Source organism: Cibotium barometz, chromosome 22 (assembly GCF_041138505.1).
Source record: "Cibotium barometz isolate CiBa-2024 chromosome 22, ASM4113850v1, whole genome shotgun sequence".
NCBI classification, from domain to species: domain Eukaryota; kingdom Viridiplantae; phylum Streptophyta; class Polypodiopsida; order Cyatheales; family Cibotiaceae; genus Cibotium; species Cibotium barometz.
This window is the reverse complement of record NC_141067.1, coordinates 11,832,140-11,853,372: the sequence shown is the minus strand read 5'-3', so window position 1 is coordinate 11,853,372 and position 21,233 is coordinate 11,832,140.

Sequence of the window (21,233 nt, the reverse complement as noted above, 5' to 3'; positions counted from 1 at the left end):
TGGCTTCTACAACCTCTCTTTTCTCCTACAAAGAGAAAGCACTGAGTTAGGCTTTCCTATGGAACCATTTAGTTAAGAACTTAGTTAGGCTATCCTATGGAACCACTGAGTTATGCAGCAAAAGGAGAAAAGGCAAGGAGAAAGGTAGGGCGAACTTCAAACCTTGCAAAATTTTGAGGACTTTTATTCTATTCAGCCTCTTTCCCAATGATTGAGGGGACACCAGGTGTTGGAGGGGCTCGAAAAGCTCCATAAAGTCTAATACCTCCTCCTTGTGCAAGAAAGGTGATTTTTGCATAGTTTTTACACTACCTCTCATTGTTAGCAAAGGATGGTGTATTGATAAAGTGGCTTTGTTGACAAAGGAGTGTTGTGTAATGTTAACCAGGGGGTGTCTCTTAACCACTGGCTCAAGCGTGTGTGCCTGTGTGATTTTTTTATGAATACAACTGGTGTGCAAGAAAGGCAATTTTTCAATAGTTTTTACACTACCTCACTGTTAGCAAAGGATGGTGTGTTGATAAAGTGGTTGTGTTGACAAAGGAGTGTGTGTAATGTTAACCAGGGGGTGTCTTTTAACCACTGGCTCAAGCATGTGTGCCCATGTGAATTTATGATGAATACAACTAGGGGATGATTGCAAGTACTATTGTTGATGTCATCATGATGATTGCAAGTACAATTTACTGATGTCATCATGATGACATCTTCATGATATTGAGGGAGGGCAAGGGAAGTTGATATTGTTAGGGCTTGAGTTAAGGTTAGGGGTAGGTTTAGGGTTAAGATTAGGGTTAAGGAAGAGAAGCTGGTATTTTTAGGGTTAGGGTTAGCATCATGTTCATAGAGAGAGAGAGAGTTATAATGGAGCACTCCTCTCTCTCTCTCTCTCTCTCTCTCTCTCTCTCTCTCTCTCTCTCTCTCTCTCTCTCTCTTACTCTCTTTTTATACAATTCATTTTCATCTTTTTTGTTAGGTTTAGGGTTAGGGTTGGCATTCATGTTCATAGAGAGAGGGAGAGATAGAACTAGCATTTATGTTCTGAGAGAGAGAGAGAGAGAGATGTTCTTAATCTCTCTTTGTAGTTAAAATTCTTTAACTACATAGAGAGATTAAGAACATCTCTCTCTCTCTCTCTCTCTCTCTCTCTCTCTCTCTCTCTCTCTCTCTCTCTCTCTCTCTCTCATAATAATTTTTATGCTTTTTGGGATGATCGCCATTTGGCGCACATATGGAATTTGGATTCACCTGGAGGGTTGTTTTCACACAAATTGGCTATCATACTATATGTTGGATAAAGTGATTTTTCTTGCCTTCTTGTATAATTTTAAGTATGAGGAAGTTTGAAATGTATTAATTTTTTAATGTTTTAAGTTTGAGGAAGTTTGCAATGTTTGCAATCTTCTAACCTCAACAATTTTGTGGATTTTGCCAAGATTAAAGAGCATGTCACAAGAGAATTTAGGAAGATAATTCACATAGAGCAATTCTTTAGGAAGAGAATTTGGGTGACTTGGTCTTTTGAGTGAGATGAAGGTGATGTTTATTTTAAAAAAATCCTTCATCTTTGTTTGGAAGCTTTGGTCAGTGCCATATGTACAGAACTCTTCATATTTATGTACATAACACTATTGATTCTTCTACATCAAAGCTAGAGTATATAATTGTTTTGTTACAAAAATACAAGGGAGTACAAAAAGAGAGTACATAATAAATTTGTTCCAATAAGTGCCTATTACAACAAGGTTATTATAGTTAGAGAGGGATTAATTTAGAAACAAGGTTATTATAGATAAAGAGTGAAATGCATGTCAGCAAGATGTGTGCTCCAAAATGGCATTTATACCATATATAACAAAATCAAAATATCGATCACAACTACGACCCCTTCCAGCATCTAAGCTGCTAAAGATATGTGCACCAATGGCTTCTCCTCCATAATGGGGACCGTACAAATGTGTACCACACATCAATGTGAGATACATACTAAGAGGCGGGCATTGAACATATACTAACACCCCCCCTCAATGTCCACCCGAAGATGAACTAAGGGTTTCTTGGCCTAATGCCAAGTCCATGAAGATGTCTAGTGAGTTGGTCCTTCCCAAGAGCTTTGAAGATGTCGGTGCAGTTCTGCTCCTCCGTAGAAGAGTACTCCACAATCTTATCCTCAATCAACTCCCGCATATAATGATACTAAATCTCAATGCACTTTGTTTGGCGAGCATGAAACACATGGTTCTTTGCAATGGCCATGCAACCCTAATTATCGCATCGTAAGGTCATTGGCTAACCCTCCTCAACCATACTGCCTCACAAGCAGCAAAACAAGCGGCCTTGTACTCTACTTCAGTTGAAGAAAGTGCCACTGTGGGCTGCTTCTACTAATCTAAGAGAACACACCAGATCCAAGTGAGAAGCAATATCCAAAAACTGACTTTTTGGTGTCACAATCTCCAATCCAATCGAAGTCACAATATCCCACTAAGGAGTCACCAGATATATATGTAATTCTATACTCAAGAGTACCTTTGATGTACCTGAGCACACGCATTGCTGCATTCCAATAACTTTTCCTTGGTTTGTTGGAGAACTTGCTCAACACACCAACTGCATACCAACTCCCAACAAGCTTCCTGTACATCTTGATCTCAACCAACGGTGAAGTGTCCTCAGAAGAAAGCCTAAAGTTTACCTCCATTGGTGTACTTATTGTCTTGCAGTCTGTCATACCAAATGCCTTCAAGATCTCTGTTGCATACTTTTGCTGAGAAATGAAGATCTTGTCAGCAAACCTCGATCCCCAAACAATAATGTAAGTGTCCCAAGTCTAACATCTCAAACCCAGAGCCAAGCCTTTCTCCTGTTTGCTGAATCAAGTCTCCATGTGGCTACTGAATAATAATCAAGTCATCCACATAGAGAACAACTATCACATATTTGCCATCCTTTCTAAGTACATATACAAGTTAGCATCAAATGCACTTCTAGAAAAAATAATATTTTTGAAAAAAGTATCTATTCGTTTGGTACCATGCCCTTGGGGCTTGTTTCAGCCCCCCCCCCGTATAAAGCCTTCTTTAACCTGGAAACCTTATTTTCTGATTTGGGCAGCTCAAACCCTGGTGGCTGAGCAACATACACCTCCTCCTTGAGATGTCCATTCAGAAAAAGCTGATTTTACATCCATTTGAAAAACTGGCCACTTCTTATTAGCAGCAGCTAAGACAAGTACTGTGTGAATAGTGGTCATTCGAGCTGTTGGGGCAAAGGTTTCACTGACATCAAAACCTTCAACCTGTGAAAAACCTTGTGCAACCAACCTAGCTTTGTATTTCTCTAATTAACCACATCAGATGTATACTTAGCTTTCCACACCTAGTTGGTGCTAATTACCTTTCGTTTTGGTGGCCAATCTACGAGCTCCCAAGTGTTGTTTTTAATGATGCTTTCATACTTTGACTGCATTGCTGCCTTCCACTTTGGATATGCCAAAGCTTCTTCTACATTTGTGGGATCCTTCACTAAATCCATTATCTCATCCATCAAGGCCATATTGGCAATGTGTTCAAAAGACCTTCTCTGCTTCTCTATTCTCTTTTATTTACGTAAGCCAACTGCTGAAGTTTCTGCAACATCAAGTTGGGGGTTGCGATCATCAAAGAGCTGCCTTACCCAGGTAGGAAGTGGATGTCCTTTAGGTGCAGGGGTAGGTTGGTGTGGTTTTTGAGAGTCTTCATCATCCGAAAACTCCTCCTCCTTTAGTTTTTCGATGCTTGGGCAGGCACATGGTGGATTATTTCTCCATTTGATAATAAAGTGGACGGATCCCTGTCCTCCACTGAATGTGGATGCTCCACAAACACCACATCTCGGCTGACCATTATCTTCTTAGCCTCTGGATCAAATAGTCGATAAGCCTTCGACTCTGTATTGTATCCAAGGAAGATACATTTCTTACTTTTGGCAGCAAGCTTAGTTCTATTTGCATCTGGTATATGCATGTAACATTCACAATCGAATGTTCAAAAATGAGAACATGAAGGCTTCTCACCCGAATAGGCCTTATATGGTGTGATTCCTTTGAGCGTCTTTGTGCATGATCTATTGAGAATGTAAACTGCAGTGCTGATTGCTTCAACCCAGAAAGAGTCTGGTAGCCCTTTCCCTTTCATCATGCACCTTGCCATTTCCCACGACTGTGCGGTTGCAGCGTTCCACAACTCCATTTTGTTGAGGCAAATGTGCAGCAGTGAATTGGCGCTTGATGCCATGCTCCTTGCAGTATTCATTGAATTTACCTGAAGTGAATTCTCCTCCTCGTTCGGAACTTCTTCACCTTATGTCATGTCTCATTCTCCACAAATTTATGCCACTGTTTAAACTTACCAAAAGCTTCAGCCTTATCACGTAGGAAATAAACCCACATCTTCCTACCTGTAATTGTCAACTAATAGCATGAAGTAAGAATATCCCCCTAATGCAACACTAGACATCTTATGACAAAGATCAACATGTACCAACTCTAGAGGAGACTTTGCCTGATTGTTGCTATCTTGTGGGAAATACCTTCCGTTGTTGCTTTCCCATCATACAAGCCTCACATGGTTCCTGTGGCAATTCTATAAATGCAGGTAAATTTTTCACCATCCCCATTTTCTACATCTCCTTTAGCATAACAAATCCGATGTGACCAAATCGCTCATGCCAAAGTTTGCTTGTGCCCTTGTCTATGCAGTTGTAAGAGCACTCAACTCGTACAAATTGTTATTCCTCACAGCTTTGCCAAATGTCTTCCCCTCAGCATCTAGAATCTTTGCTCTTGAAGTGTACTTCATGGCCTTGAAGTGTACTTCAAGGCCATGATCTGTTATTGCAGCAACTGAGAGCAGGTTTCTCTTTATTTGAGACACATGGAGCACATCAGATAGCTTCTTTTCTTCACCTGTAGTTGCCACAAATGAGATGGTTCCAGAGCCTTCAGCTGGATATTTAACATTATTACCGACAATAACATTGAAGGATTTATGTAAAGGCTGCCAGGAACTATACCAATCCTTTTTGTTGGTCATATGTCGGGATGCCCCACTATCTAAAATTCATGAATAGTTAACAACAACTGGAGCGTGAGCAAATGAGCATACCTCTTCTATGGCGACCCAGAGTTCTAACTCTGCTTGGGCATTGTTGGCTGACTCCTTTCCCTTCCACTGTTCTTCTCATCATCAGCCTGCTTCTTTCTACAGTCTTTGAGGACCGGCGTGACCCTTCTTGTCACAGTAATAGCACGTTACCAGAAAACTTCTTCTTCTTGGGCTTTTTCTTCTTGTCTTCAAAAGCTGCCCCACATTTGCCTTTTGCATTGGCCATAAATGTGGTATCACCACCATCACGGGTCTTGAACCGTATCTCCTCCTCAAATAGCATAGCGTTAAATTCTTCAAAAGAAAGAGGCAGTACTCTAACCTGGGTATTTAGTGTCATAACCAAGCCATCATACTTCGGCGCGCGGTAGAATTCAGATGCATCTCCAAGCCAACTCTTCGCTGGTCTTTATGATTCCCATAGCAGCCATCTGGTCTCATAGATTTTTGATCCGAGAGATAAACACTTATGCAACCTCTCCTTCAGCAAACTTTTCAGTACCAAGTTGATTCTCTAGGTTTTGAATCCTAGTCTGATTTCGAGTCTGATAGTGATTTCTTAGTATGGTCCAAGCCACGGATGCCTTGGTTATGTGTTGAATCAGAGTAAGAACAAAATCAATTACACTGGTAACAATGGCACAAAGTGCATCTGCATTGCGCCGCTTCCATGCCCGAACAAGAGCAGCATCTGGTGGAATCATTCTTCTGCTTTTGCCCAGGTCAATGGTTTCCACCTGTTCTTGGTCCGGTTCTCAGAACGGTCTCCACATCTCATAGGAATCAAGGATGGCATTGATTTTGAACTTCCAAAGAGTGTAATTCATCCCATCTAATTTTCCTTCAATCAAGGCAGGTGGATGGATACGCAGCACTGGAATAGCAGAGCAGCAACACCGGACCCTAAAGCAGACATCACTCCAAGCTACTTCTATGCAAAGAAAGACTAGACTTTGTGTACTATTGTTGCTAAGAGCACCTAGAGCTCTTATACCATGTAAGAATATGGCACAGCAAAAACAGATACAGCAAGAGAAAGTGAACTAGACAATGCAATACAGAGAATGGAGAGAATTTTAAAATTCTGATTATATCAAACAAGAGATAGGTACAATATGATGGTGATGTTCACCCATGCGCTCTAGAGTAGAGCTTAGATGGCAATCTAGACAGACTCTGGATGGAGGGCGTACTAAGAGTATAGGGAATATATGCTCACAAGAATTGGATACATTTCCTTGTGCCAACTATGTCCATTTATAGTGCTACAGGTAGTGCGATTGCATCCAAGAAGTGGGTGGCTACGCTGCATTGACGTGGCTCACCGGCCGCGTATTCATAACGCATCCCCACCGCCCACTAATGATGAACTTAGTTCTTGAGGGAATATTTCCTATACCATTTCAGGTCGGGGCTCGTACCCCTCATCATCTCCTAACCATCAACGGTCACAACTAGGACCCCTTCCAGCATCTAAGCTAGGGTTCCCACTAAAGCTATGTGCACCAATGGCTTCTCCTCATAATGGGGGCCGTACAAATGTGCACCACACATCAATGTGAGATACATTCTAAGAGGTGGGCATTGAACATATACTAACATGACAATCATGAGATGACCCTATCGCTAGCAAAAACACAGTGGTGCTTGAGCAGTAATAGTCCATTTATGCCCCAAGATCAACTCTGCCTCCAACACATAACCACAAAAAACTTGTAAAAGTAACAGATTTAGTCTCAGTATACATTGTATGTTCAAAGAAACCCAAATATTGTATATTCAAGTCTTGTGTAAATGGAATTCTTTCAGAATGAGCCGTGAGTGTTGGTTGACCTTACAAATTCCATAACTCGAGGGTCATGAGATTTTTCTCTCATTGTGGATAAAGTTGTACTTGAATTGTGGTGAGTTTAGTGGAAAGTTCCAATCCAACCATAATTCTTGGGATATTCTGAGTAAGATATGTTGGAAGTTCTAGCTCTTCTAAGGTCTCTTCCTCCCATAATATCAATTTCACAATGCCTGCAAGAGTGTTCAAGGTGACTATTTGCATGGATTCATCAATTGAATACAATGAATCACTTATCCAAGTTCCACCAAGGATGACATCATACTCAAGGGGATTTGGGGTAACATGGAATCTAAATTCCACATTTCCACTGATGGTTTGAGTAGCATAGCTAAAGTAACTTGGAACTTCAATGTTTTGTCCATTAGCACCTCTTGCAAGACCATTGTCTTTAGGGATGATTTTAGGTTGTCCCAATGACACCGAAGTGTCTATTGTCATGATTTTATGACTATCTCTCGAGGGCTAATGAATGCGTGTTTGTGCTTAACATCATTGCCTGCAGGGAAATCTAACCATACCATGATAGAATCTTCAAGAGGAACCATGGATGTTTCAATTTTTGTTTCAGCTTCAGATCCCATTTTGGTTTCATATTCCCACACTTTCATCTCTTCTTGTCTTTCAGCTTTTTCAATATTACCCAACGTGTACAATGGCACACTTGGTCCTTTGACAACTTTAACTGAGGTCTGTTTGAAGACTTACAAATCCTTTCAGTCATGTTCGATGTAGCTCTTGATGTCTTGGTAGAACTCATGTCTAGCCTTTAAAGGTGCAAGTGTTGATGCTATGCTAGCTTCACCACACGAGAGAAGAGCACTCCTCCAAATGAGTATTTGAGGGACTGCTTCAATTTTGTAAGGGATTCATCAAATTCCTCACATGCTTTTTCAACCACATAATTCGTGCAATCTACCTCTAATGACTCTTCTATAGAGAGTATGTCTTCCTCTTGAAAGGGAAAGCGATACTCCTCCGGTTTTTGTATTTTGGTTGCTTTTTTAGGTTTAACATTGAGTTTCAATCGCAACCGGTGATCTTGTTTGACACTAAACAATGCTAAGCATGCTCTTCTGAGCTTGCTTTTTGCATTGCGCATGTCATATGATCATGATTTTCAAGTCGGCGTGGTTGGGTGGGTTCTAGTTTCTTGATTGGTCTATGAGGTGCACCTAGTGACGAATCAAAACTTGGTTCATCCTCACTTAGTGACGTACTAGAACTTGTTTCATCTTTTGACTTTCCTTGGATCGTCGGGTTTTCATTATGTTTGTCCATGCGATGAGAACGAACTTTCTTTCAAGATTTTATATTCTGTGTCGCACGTGTGGATTTTGTATTTTATGTCGCACGTGTGGGTTTTGTTTGAGGTGAATGCTTCCGTATCATGTGTAGCTTTTGGCTCCTTTAGGGTTATGTCCTCCATAGGCTCTTTTCCCCTGTCATTTATTCCAACCCTTGTTTTGACAATTTGTTGCCCCTTGTTTTTCTTGGGTTTAAAAGGTTTTGTTTCCTCTTTTGGTTTCTGCTTTAAAACATGCTTCTCTACCCATTTTGAAGTGTTTTCTTTTGCATTCTTTTTTACTATTTATCATGCCTTAGCTTGTAAACGTGTAAGCACATTCAAGGGTACCGTCGACAATTGCCCGTTTTGCAGACTCAAGATATTAAGAGTTGTATTTTGTGAGACAGGTTGCAGGGAGGCAACTCGCCTTGGGAAATCTTGGAATATGTGATCGATGCCACATCGTTCACATGTGGGTGGCAAAGTGTCACTGTGGGCATGGTGGTATTCCAAACTGTGCATTCTACCACTTTGTGAGGTCCACGACATAGAAACACTGAAGTGTTTGCTTAACTACTTCTTGAGTAGTTTCTACCCTTTAGATTTTTTCTGCTTGGGACATGGGAGATGGAGGTGTTGAGTTAATTGTAGGTGAATTGGGACATTGGAGTGTGTCGTGACCAAAGGTTTTACAATATATGTAATACAAAAAAATAGATGCCTTGTACACACAATGGGGATTGGGATGGACGTAGTGATTGCGATGAACACAAGGCATTCGCCCATCACTTTGGAGAGGCATTAAGGATCTTTGGTTTTGAGGGCGCTCATTCTCTTTTGGAGATTCTGGTTCAAAGTTTTTAAGCAAGGCTTTATAGAATTCAGGGAATGACAATTTCGAGATTAATTTTTCTTTAGCCATTGCTTCACTTGGTTTAGATGAGAAACATCTTGTATCGTGATCATCCTCCATCATGTTGTCATCTAAACGTATTGCTTCTTTACAACATTGATCGAATGTTTTTGGATCGGATACAATGCTCAAGTTTTGTAAGCTATTAATCTTTATACCCATCATGAAACATCTCTTCAATTGAGCATCATTTAGTTTCTCCCATAGCTCACATCATGAGTCCAAGATTTTATCAAAAAGATAAAGTCTCTAATGGTTTCGTTTTGTTTCCGCTTAATTAAATAGAGTTCTTTCAATGCACTCCACCGATCACCTTGTCTTGAAAAGCCATGGATAAAGGCTGTTTTCAAGGTCTTGAAGTTCGTCTTGATCATCGGCATCAATGTGATGAACCATTGACTGGCCTTTCCCACTAAGCATAGGTTCAACGCATGTACCTTGGTGGGGCAATTTGGATTTCCAAAGGCTTCGCATCTGCATTCAAACATTTGTAATATGAATTGAATAGGATTAGTTGTTCCATCGTATTTGCCCATGATTTTGGAAATCTGTACGGTCATGTTTTTGTATGAGTCACTAAGGCCGTGTGTGAGTGTTCTTGTGAGTAGGGACTCACTTAGTCCTTGGGCAACCCTCCTTCCTAGATTAGTCAATACGTCCAAGGTGTGGATATCTAGGGGTTGCAAAGGGTTGATACCTAGCATGTCTAAAGGCTTAGGACTTATGAAAGTGCTAGGCAAGGTGCCAAATCCTAGAGGGATTGATGTGACAGGGGGTGTAAAGCCTGATGAAACGCTTGTTGTCGGCATGGCAAATGGTATTGAGAGATGCATTTGGGAAATGGATCTCAGTGGCTTGAAGATTTTAGCCATTGGATTCAGTCTGGGTATGAGCCTTGGTAATCCCTCTATCATTGCCATATCTTGATGTTGTCAAGCGCACGGGTGTTTATTTTTTGTTTACTTTTTCAGTTTTCTTACAACCCGTTATTACAGCCTCAGGGCGTACCCTTCCCTGGGTCAAACGAGTGTCCGTTTATCCTAACTAGCTTAGGTGTTGTATGCACGTGAACGACCTCTTAGAGATATTTTTTTGAAAAAAGTGCATGCCAGCAGCATCCCAGACGGAAGAGGTCTTAAAACCTACTTTCCATCATTGTCTCAAGATGAAATTTTGTTCCAGAAAGATTTTTCCTATTTTGCAGCCCGTTTTTTAATGTGTTCCAAAAGGAATTTAGAAAAACTTTGTATGAGAGAGTTGTAGTATTTTTGGAGTACTACAACTTTGTCTCTCTGATTTTTTCGTGAATTTTTTCGTTTAGGCACTCAAAAAGTAGCCTGAATATAGTTCGCAATTGTTTTCGGGCTATTTTGGGCGGTTTTTAGTACTTAGGGCCGTTTTTTACCTTAATTTTTGGGTCAAATTTTGAGGCCGCTGGTCGGAGGCCTAAATGATGGATTTTGCCCTCGGACGCTCAACACCAATTTCGAAGAGCCCGATGCTTCAGCTTTCCACTGAGCACTAGAGTGCGTTCATCGGATTCACGGTTTAGGAGATATGAGCCTCCAAACAAGGTTGATTTCCAGACCTTTTTTTTGCCAACGAACCCCTTTCACGACGTGAATCAGCAAGGTTTCATGACATGAAATGGACTTCACGCAAAAAGTTAAATTAAATTAAATTATTATTTTTTGGGTGTGATGCTTAATCCATGAACCGTTTAAGCCGTGAAACACCACTTTTTTTTTGCCACCGCGGGGGCTCTTTCATGCCGTGAAACAGCAGAGTTTCAAGCCATGAACCCTTAACCCATGAAAAGTTCATTTTCTTTTCTTTTTTTTTTGGGCGCAGAGATAGGTTCATGCCATGAAACAGCAAGGTTTCATGCCGTGAACCCTTAACCCGTGAAATGTTGATTTTTTATTTTATTTTTTTGGGCGCGGAGACTGTTTCACACCATGAAATAGCATGGTTTCACGTCATGAACCCTTAACCCGTGAAACATCAAATTTATTTATTTATTTTTTTAGACACAAGGACTATTTCACGCCATGTTATAGTAAGGTTTCACGATGTGGACACTTAACCCGTGAAAGTGGGAAATTTAAATTTTTGGAGTCTAGTGGGAAATTCAAATTTTCTTGTGGAGGGAATATTTTTGAATTTTAAATTAGGGAGATATGGGAATTTTTCCAAAAAGGAAAGTGGGAATTAAAAAAAGTCAACACTTTTATGACACCTCCTTACACCCTTCATAAATGACTCCCAAAATGGAGAATTTGACAACTCATTTGCATTTGTTCATTCAATGCTCATTAGCCTTAATGAGTTTGGAAAAGGGTGCTTAAGAATTAATCAAATATTAATCCTTCTACTAATCTTTCCTCCTTTTTGAACTAATTAAGGGCTCTAATTAACCACTAATCACTAATTAATTCACACCATTGAGCACATCATTGGATAGAGCATGAAATTGTTAAGCTATGTGCATCAACTAATGTGTAAATTAATCTATAATTATAGATTAATTAAACTCTTAATTCTAGTCTCTTCTCTTTATTCAAAATCAAGCAAAACAAAGAGAAATTCCTTAAATTGATGAATAAATAGATGTAATTAGGTGTTTTGATGCATCTAAATGCTCTCAAAACACTTAAAAACACTAATTTCGACCTCTTACATGATCAATTTTGACCCCAAAAAAAACACATTTTCTAAACTTTTTGTCTCTTAAATTGGATTAATCACCCCTTAATGATAAAAACCATTCACTTAAGGAAGATTAGTCTATTACAAGAGTTTTTTAAAAAATTTAAGAAATTTCTTAAATTATTAATCTACTCTTAATGCTTGCTAACACTCTAATGCATACAAATCAAACAAAAAACATACAAATCAAACAAAAGTTAATGATTTTAGCTCTATCTTTTACTCTAAAGAGAGCTAAAAATCACCAAAAATCACACTCTATTTTATTTTTTATGCAATGGAAGCAAAAAAAGCCTAATACACTCTATGTGCAAGCCCTAGGAACATTAAAAACCACATTAACAACAACAAAAACAACAATTAAAGCTAAAAAATAAGCAAAAAGAATTCGTTATAAAATAAACAGAGAGCTATTTCTCACAAAATCACACACAAATCTCCATCAAAACCACATCTTTTTCATGGGAAACCATTAATCAAGCTCAAAACTCTTCTTCTTCTTGACTATTTATCCATACATGATTACAATGAGCGCTTATAATCTAAGCAAGTATATAGTTATCGACTTTGAGAATTAGAATGATACCTGTGACTTTTGGAATCCTATTCCTAAGCTACCCCTGAGCTAAGGTTATAAAGTTATTGTGGTGAGTTATTTCCTAATCTAACACATGCCATGGAGTAGACAGGGGTAGGTCACCATCCTAAGGAGAAGGAAAGCCAAGAAGGCCATGCAAGCTTGAAAGCTTGTAAATGTGATTAGTAGTCATTAGTTGTGATTAATAGAATTACAAATTTCTTATATAACAAGGCCTATATTCACATTCATCTAAGCCCTTGGCCCCTACACTTAACCTTGGCCCACGCCAATATCCATGGCCTTTTTCACATTATTTGGCCCATAGTCCATGGCCCATTATTTACCCTTCATACGTACATAATATATGTGCACGGGCTTCCCATATCATTACATATGCAAGAAGACCTATGTATTTATGAGGCTATAAATTGGTCATGCACATGAGGATATTCACATGAGTTAAACAAAGAAATCCTCATATAATGTTTATTTCAAAAAATTATTGTGATTATTCTCTTACAAATATTTCTTGTGAGATGTATACTTCATATAGGCTACATATTCATGATACTTCATCTAGACTATATAATTAAATGCCCACTAACTGAAGAATTAACAAATGTAATCATATAGATTTAAAGTTATATTAATTTGACCACGTCCACTCCTTACACCACCTCAAGCACAACCCCTTTGGCCCCACACCTTTCATGTGCCACCTCTATTGTAACCCTAGTATTATGTAAGAAACCACTCATCCCCACCCCTTTTCCCTCATCTTGCTAGATCCAACATGACCCTTATACTATATAAGACAACCCCCACACCCACCACCGCATATGCCCCTTTTCCCCACACCTTGCATGCACTCAACATGACACTGATACTATGCAACACAAAGAGGAACAAAGAAATATCTTGGTAGAGAGAGAGAGAGAGAGAGAGAGAGAGAGAGAGAGAGAGAGAGAGAGAGATAATTTTCGCTTCTCCTCTTCACCCCATGATTGTGAAAGAGAGGATCTTAAAGTCGCATGCTTTGGGAGCTTTAAAAACTAGTTGCATATTTTGTCTATGTAGAGATAGCATGCATAGGAATTGGTAGAGAGAGAAGTTTTAAGCTATATTTCTTGCATGTTAGAAAGAGTTGCCTTAGTTTTGCATCTTTTCCTTAAGCTTCAATTGTATGCATAGGAGGACAAGTGCCAATTTACTCTAAAACTTTCCAAACCAAAATATTTTTGGATTTCATGCTAATAAAAACTATTCTATGCATAACCTTACATTTGATGCTAATAATAACTACTCTATTAAAACCTTACAAGGGAAATACCAAATCCCAGCATTGGTCCCGTCTCCAATGAAATTTAAAAATATCATGAGTACATAGTCACATGACCATTTATGAGAGGCATACTAATTAGTTGATTGTTATGTGGTTAATTAATTATTAAGATTTTACATATTAGTAATAAGATTTGAAACCTTTAACAAGAATCTTACTTTGCTAAGATAAATGACATGGGGGAATTCATCAAAGAGCCATACTTATAACTTACCGATGTGGGTGTTGCACTAGATCCGCTTCCAATTTATCACTCTATTTTTTCACACTGGAGAGATCCATGGCCATTGTCTTGTGGGGAAAGTGCTAAACCTAGGAAAGAAAATATTTCCTCACCTAGCTCACTCAAGCAAGGGGTCGAAAAGAGGAAACTCATGTAATTAGGAAACCCAACTCACTCCCAACCATGTAGATGGATGGAAATGGATCAACACCTGGTACATTCAAGAGAGTAAGGGAGAAGAAGAAGAGAGCTCCCACAAATTATACTACTTAGGGAATTACTTCTTGTACTGAATAATGTCCAAATTACTTACATATAAGTGGCTAGCTTTCACACTTACCCAATTATGACTTAGAAAATAGTCCATGGTGCACAACTTTAGTCTATAGTATACACATGAAGTTAAATGACTTCCTCTAATTTTGTTTTCTTCAAGCTATTTACTATTTCTCCTCATCATTTCTAATGGCTCTTTATTGCTGATGCATCAAAAGTGAGAGACTTGGTCTATTGCCTAAAGTTGTAGACTATTTCTCCTCATCATTTCTAGTGACTCCTCAAATTAAGGTCGAGAGCACCTTGTGTCTCTATTGGTACAAGAAGGGGCTGGTGATCAACCTACTCACTTGATAGAGTAGGCCAAGAAATGTGGATTCAAAGGCCTTGGCATCTTGTGGATCAATGGGGATAGAAGAAATTGGGGGTTACAAAGGGATAGAGGCAATAAGAGGGGCTTGGGTTGGTTGTTCAAGAGAAGGAGGGGTGGGGGATTTTTAGGTTGCGATGGAGGTGGGTTGATGGGGTCTTAAAGATGATGGGGAGGTAGAGGAGGAAGAGTGCCTTGCTTAGTTGGTACTATTGTTAAGGGGGCAAGCTACTCTTTAGGGTTCTTGGTGGCATCTTTTTCTTTTCCCTTCTCATATTTGTTCTTTTTATCCGTATCTCCATCCCTATCTTTCTCTTCAAGAGATTCCATGAAGGTATTTACTTCCTTGATTATGTAATTAATGTGATTATACACATTTTAGAAGAGCTTGAGAATGCTAAACAAAGGGTATTGTGTAGTATAGTGCTCCAAAAGATAGATATAGGCATCTGGTAATGAAATAATTATCGATGAGACTCACTAGAGTTGCCCTCCTTGTTAACCAAGGAATTTGTTAACATATGGATAAATATTTGAGCATAGTTTACAAGTGAGGTTTAACCCTCATGGGTGTTATGTAGAAGATTTCAATAACCAAGGGGGAAACATAATTAGCATAATGTTTACATTATATGTAAACATGCCTGTGAAGGTTGCAATGTTTGAACATGGTACATGTAAGATTGTAGACATTGACATTCGGCATAAGCTTATTGGTCATGTCAATATTCAAAAACAACAGTGGGCTAAAAAATATGCATGCCTAAAGCATTGTTACACGTTTGTTAAAGTTCAAAGCAGATGGAATATACAAAGTGTTGAGATATGTGGTGCCAAGGAGCACAAGAAAGGTAGGAAGTGAGTCACATGAACAAGAGAAGAAGGATGCACATTAGATAAAGGAATAGACTAAGGGTCTAATATCAAAGGTTGATTTGTATGGTCAATTGTAAAAAGTGAAGTCAATGATCAAAAGGTGACACATGGAAAGCACAAGGTTGCACATGTAGTGTGAGCATTAATGAACACATGGTTAGCACTAGGGTGTACAAAAAGCATGGATTAGAGTCCTTCCCAAGACTATAAATATGGGTGTATGGAACTTGATTATTGCAATGAGATTATGGAGTTTGTGCCTTAACCATTGTGTCATTGATTAACAATTATGTTAATCTAGTATATTAGCATTTTCTTAGTTTTTCATTATGGGCTTAATCACTTGCTATGAGCCACCCTAGATCCACATTTTTAACATGGTATCAGAGCCACCTAGGGCTAGTCATAGTAGGTGATTATATTAGTTAGGAAGATTAGTATTAAGTTAAGGTTCTTCATAGAGAGCTCCATATTTAGTTGTGGTTGTAACCTTCCTTCCTCAAAATTTGTGTAAACTTGGAGCTTAAGAAAGCAAGCGTGTAGAGAAGTGCAGCCCTTCTTCTTCAAATCAAAATCCAACCATTTCTCCTTCACCATTCATGTCATTTAGATTTGGCTTCTAGAAGGGAATGTGTGGCTTAAGGCTTACAAAAAGAAGGTTTTTGTGAGACCAGGTGCAACAACGGCAAGAAGCTAGAGCAATGGCATTGATGTGTATGATGCTGCAAAGACGTTTGCATCTCAAAGAATCTAAGCTGAGGAACATGATGGAAGTCATGAGAATAGTAGGAAAGCATAGCACTAACTATGAAGCCAAAGGTGGGGAAGAGAATTTGCTCATTATAATAACGGACCAGAGGGAAAATCTATTGCTTGGAGTGTTGTGGCACTTGGGAAATTTGATGCTCTGCATGTTGGACATTGTGTCCTTGCTGTCTAGGCCTCAAAGATGGCCCTCCCATTCTTCTATCTTTAATAAGAATGGCTAAAGTGATACAATGGGAAAAGAGGTTACTGATCAACAGTTACTGATCCATGTGATCAACAGTGGGTCATGTCCCTTCTTTAGTTTGTCGACTACAGCAACACATTGTTGATGATGGAAAGTTGGCATTGCAGTTGTGAAGGAGAGGTGGCTATAGAAGAGAGCGCACGGTTGCCAGTCCCACCAGAAGAGCTGGACGATTTGAAACTACAAGAAATTGAAGAGTGTTTGGCCATTTCCATGGTGGAGGTGGAAGCAAAAGCGGAGGCAATCGATGTAAGGGAAAGAAAGGCAACCGAGGAGCGAGAAGAAAGCAAGAATGATTGCATGGTCAGTAGGAGGAAGGAGACATGGCGTCCAAAAAAACCCCCGACCTGCTTCACAAAAATTAATTAAAATTTTAAATTTCTTCACAGGAAGGTGTAAATGAACCCTCCATAAGAGGTGTTCACATGGACATGAAAATTATGTGTGCAAAAGCATGTTATCACATCAAATGGGCAACACCATCACCATCAACATCATCACCAATAGCATCATTGAAGGGATTATCATTAGCATGGGTGTCTTCAACAAATATCTTCATAATGGCAATGTTGTCATAATTAACTAATTCTTTCACCAAGAATTTTGTAATCTTTGTAAATGCCACCAATATGAGCAGGTAATTTCTTGACCAAGAGTTGAAAAATAATGTAACCTTTGAAATGTGGCCAAATGAGCATGCAAAAAATTCCTCGCTACCCAAGCCAACATTGTAAAGGCCACCAAATGAGTGTGCCAAAAATCATTTGAAATGTTGTAACACTCGACCACCTAAGAGTAGCCAAAGATGCACCCAGAGGGAGTGAAAAATAAACCACCTCCAAGTAACCTCTCAGCTAGAGAGTTTCCAAGCAAAACAAGAGCCTTTGAGTCACCCAGCCAAGTTAGAGTTAAAGGGGGGGAAATGAAATTTTTAAGCCTCACATCCAACCACCTTGAGTAGCCCAAAGATTTGGCACCAAGGGGGGTGTTGAGATATGTGGTGCCAAGGAGCACAAGAAAGGTAGGTAGTGAGTCACATGAACAATAAAAGAAGGATGCACATTAGATAAAGTAACAGACTAAGGGTCTAGTATCAAAGGTTGATTTGTATGGTCACTTGTAAAAAGTGAAGTCAATGATCAAAAGGTGACACATGGAAAGCACAAGGTTGCACATGTAGTGTGAGCATTAATGAACACATGGTTGGCACTAGGGTGCACAAAAAGCATGGATTGGAGTCCTTCCCAAGACTATAAATATGGGTGTATGGAACTTGATTATTGCAATGAGATTGGAGTCCTTCCCAAGACTATAAATATGGGTGTATGGAACTTGATTATTGCAAAATGAGATTATGGAGTTTGTGCCTTAACCCTTGTGTCATTGATTAACAATGATGTCAATCTAGTACTAGCATTTTCTTAGTTTTTACCAACAGTTACTTTGTTGAGTATAGAGGCTGAGTACAAGTACTTTTGCACATTCATGGATGGGTATGCTTTCATTACAACACCTTTGAATAATGTTATCAAAGGACTATTGACTAAGAAGAAAGCAAACCATGCTAGGTTCTTGAAAGTGGTCAAGCTTGGTGAACCATTTGTTGCTGGTACCAATGTTAGACATTATGTTGTGGTGGCTTATTTACTTGAGATTATGTTGGTGCCAATGGTAGAGATTATGTTGTAGTACCTTATTTACTTGAGTATGGTAGCTTACTTACTTGATCATGCTAGGCCGATAGCTTATGAGAGTCAAACGCTAAGTGACGCTTGAGGACGACACACTACACATGAGAGAAGGAGTCGTGTGCAATTGATACAACAATTCTACATGCATAAAAGAAGTGGAGATGTTAATTATAAGGTTCTTAGTTTGTGATATGTATACAAATCTAAGATTGCTCAATTATTTATGTAACCTTTGAATCTTGATTGTAAGAAGGTATGGTGGGCAAAACTTATGCAAGAATTTGAGTTTGAGATATATGCCTCTAAATAGGATGGCCAATGCTCTTAGTGGGATTGTCATAGTGAATATGCTCTCATCACCAAAATGTCCATTGATTTGTTTCATTTTTTGCATCGGCTATGCCAAAGTGATGTATACTTTGGACATACTTTGAGAAAGTTTTCGGCTTAGGTTGGAACAATTCATGTAGCCACCAAAGTTTGAGAAAGTGATATACTTAGGTTGTATTTTAAGAAAGTTTTTAGCTTGGGTTGGAACAATTCATATAGCCACCAAAGTGATGTATACCTTGGTCATTTTATAAAAAAGTTTAGGGTGGGATTGAAACATTTGATGTGGTGGTGATACAAAGAAATATGTGAATATAGCTCTTTGGTATGCTATAAAGAATGGAATGTTCTTTCGAGATGGTAAGGTTTATGTGCATGTGCTAAAGCACGATAATGTAAGGTGTTGTATGTTGTATGAATCTCATGAGATTTCATTTGCAAGGCATCCTACGGTAAAATGGATATTGAAGGTAGATATAGTGGATTATGCATGAAAATCATGCCAAATGAATAAGGGAAAAAGGTTTAATGAGAATTCATCACTTCACCCTTTAGGTACTTTTTAAAAAAAGGGTGGGATAGTCCATCATTTTTTGAATGAATTACTAACGACTTAAAGTGGACATGATGCTATAACAAAGTTGGGATGGTTTTTCCAACTCGGCTTACTGTAAGAGGGTTTTAAGCTAGTTATTCATAGATTTGTTGTTTTGGTTCTATGAATTACCACAAGATATAGTAAGTAATCACATGATGGACGATTTGTTTGATGCTTAGGTTGAAGTATTTCAAAACTTGGAACTACCTTGAGTTTTATAACATTTAATCATCTAAAATTCGATGATTATGTAGGAAGAACAAATTAATATATGGAGGATATACTATAAGCACATGTTTTCCCCAAAAGCAACATGAGTGGAAACCTTACCTTCAACTTATCAAGGTATGTTTATAATAGCCATAAGCATCTCATAAGTGACGCAAATTTGGAAACATTACAAGCTATCCCCAAAATATGTTTATAATAGCCATAAGCATCTCACAAGTGACGCAAATTCGGAAACATTACAAGCTATCCCAAAATATAGTGGGCCTTATACCAAATTGTGAAGAAGCGGCCTAACAATTGAATAAGGTCGCTATTCATCCACTGTCTTTCCTGTGAGTAGGCTAACATGATGGGGACCTTTCAATTTCTCAAGAAGAGTTTGTTCAACTTGAGAATTTGTCTAGAAAAGAGTTGACAATCCTGACAAGGTATGAGGTTTGAGTAGTATGTTGTATATACCATGTGATGACGACACTAAAGAGACTTTGTAACTAAACTGTATCTAAGTATTTAGTATGTTGTATATATCATGTGATGATGACATTTGGAGAGTAAAAGCAACTTTGTAACTAAATTGTATCTAAGTATTGAGTATGCTATACATATCAATCACACGATGATGACACTTGGGCAAATTTCCTCATTCTGTTTCCAAGAATGTAAATTGATAATGATGGATGAACGTGATCTTTTATTACTCTTTGGAGCTTACTCTTGATTAAATCATTAAGTCTAAGAACACTAATGAGGGATACACATAAAAAGTATGATAAATATAGCAAAAGGGCCACTTCTAAATAATCTTGAGGAACTCACTTGCTTGAAGCCTGATTTTTCTTATAAGTCTTAATCATTGGTGGCCACCTCATCTATGGTATGGGATGCTAGTGATGATGTTCATGATGGGATGCTAGTGACGATGTTCATGATGGGATGCTAGTGACGATGTTCATGGATTTGGATACTCTACTAGTGTGTCTCTGCTCTCATAAGTGATCCTTGATAGAGTTGGAATCATGTTGGGGGTGAGATGGTGCTCATTTTGCATGTCAATTATTGGGATCATGTCAATTAGTAGAGCTCATGAGTGATCATGATTGATCCTTGGTAGAGGTGGAGTCATGTTGGGGGTGAGATTGTGCTCATTTTGCATGTCAATTAGTAGAGCTTGGGATCATATCAATTAGTAGAGCTTGAGATTTAACACAAGAGTAACAAGTGCATCTTTGTGGCAGCTATGTAGGCTTGACATCCATGGTATTCTAGCTTAAAAGGAGGAGAAAGCCCATTGATTTGATTTTGCGGATGAATTCTTGTTCCTTCCCTAGAATGTGGTGGTGGGACATCATGCATGTGATAAAATAGAAGCCCTCATGGTCATCATGATTGGGTGCTAAGCTTTGAGCTCTTCATTGTTGTTGACTTTTCTCAATAGGTTGTTGGAGCTCTCTACTAGGACTAAGTAATCCTCATCTATAGCATGTATAACCCATAGTGCTCCCTTCGATGGAAAAACAATAGTCCGCAACTCACATCACAAATCACCAACAAACATGGATGATCCAAACTCTACAAGTGGCACCTTGTTTCACCCTTCAACCAATGGGAAGCAGCAACACCACATGGTATTTCTTCTTTTCCTTAATTGTATAAATTGATGGTGCAGTGCTAAAAGACTACACCTTGTCTAGAGACATAAGGACTAATTCAAAAATGTTTTCTATAGCGTGAGGTGTTCTTAAAATAAGTTGAGATCCTTCTTTTTCTTTACTAGAAAGGAATTTGATCTTCTCAAGAAGGT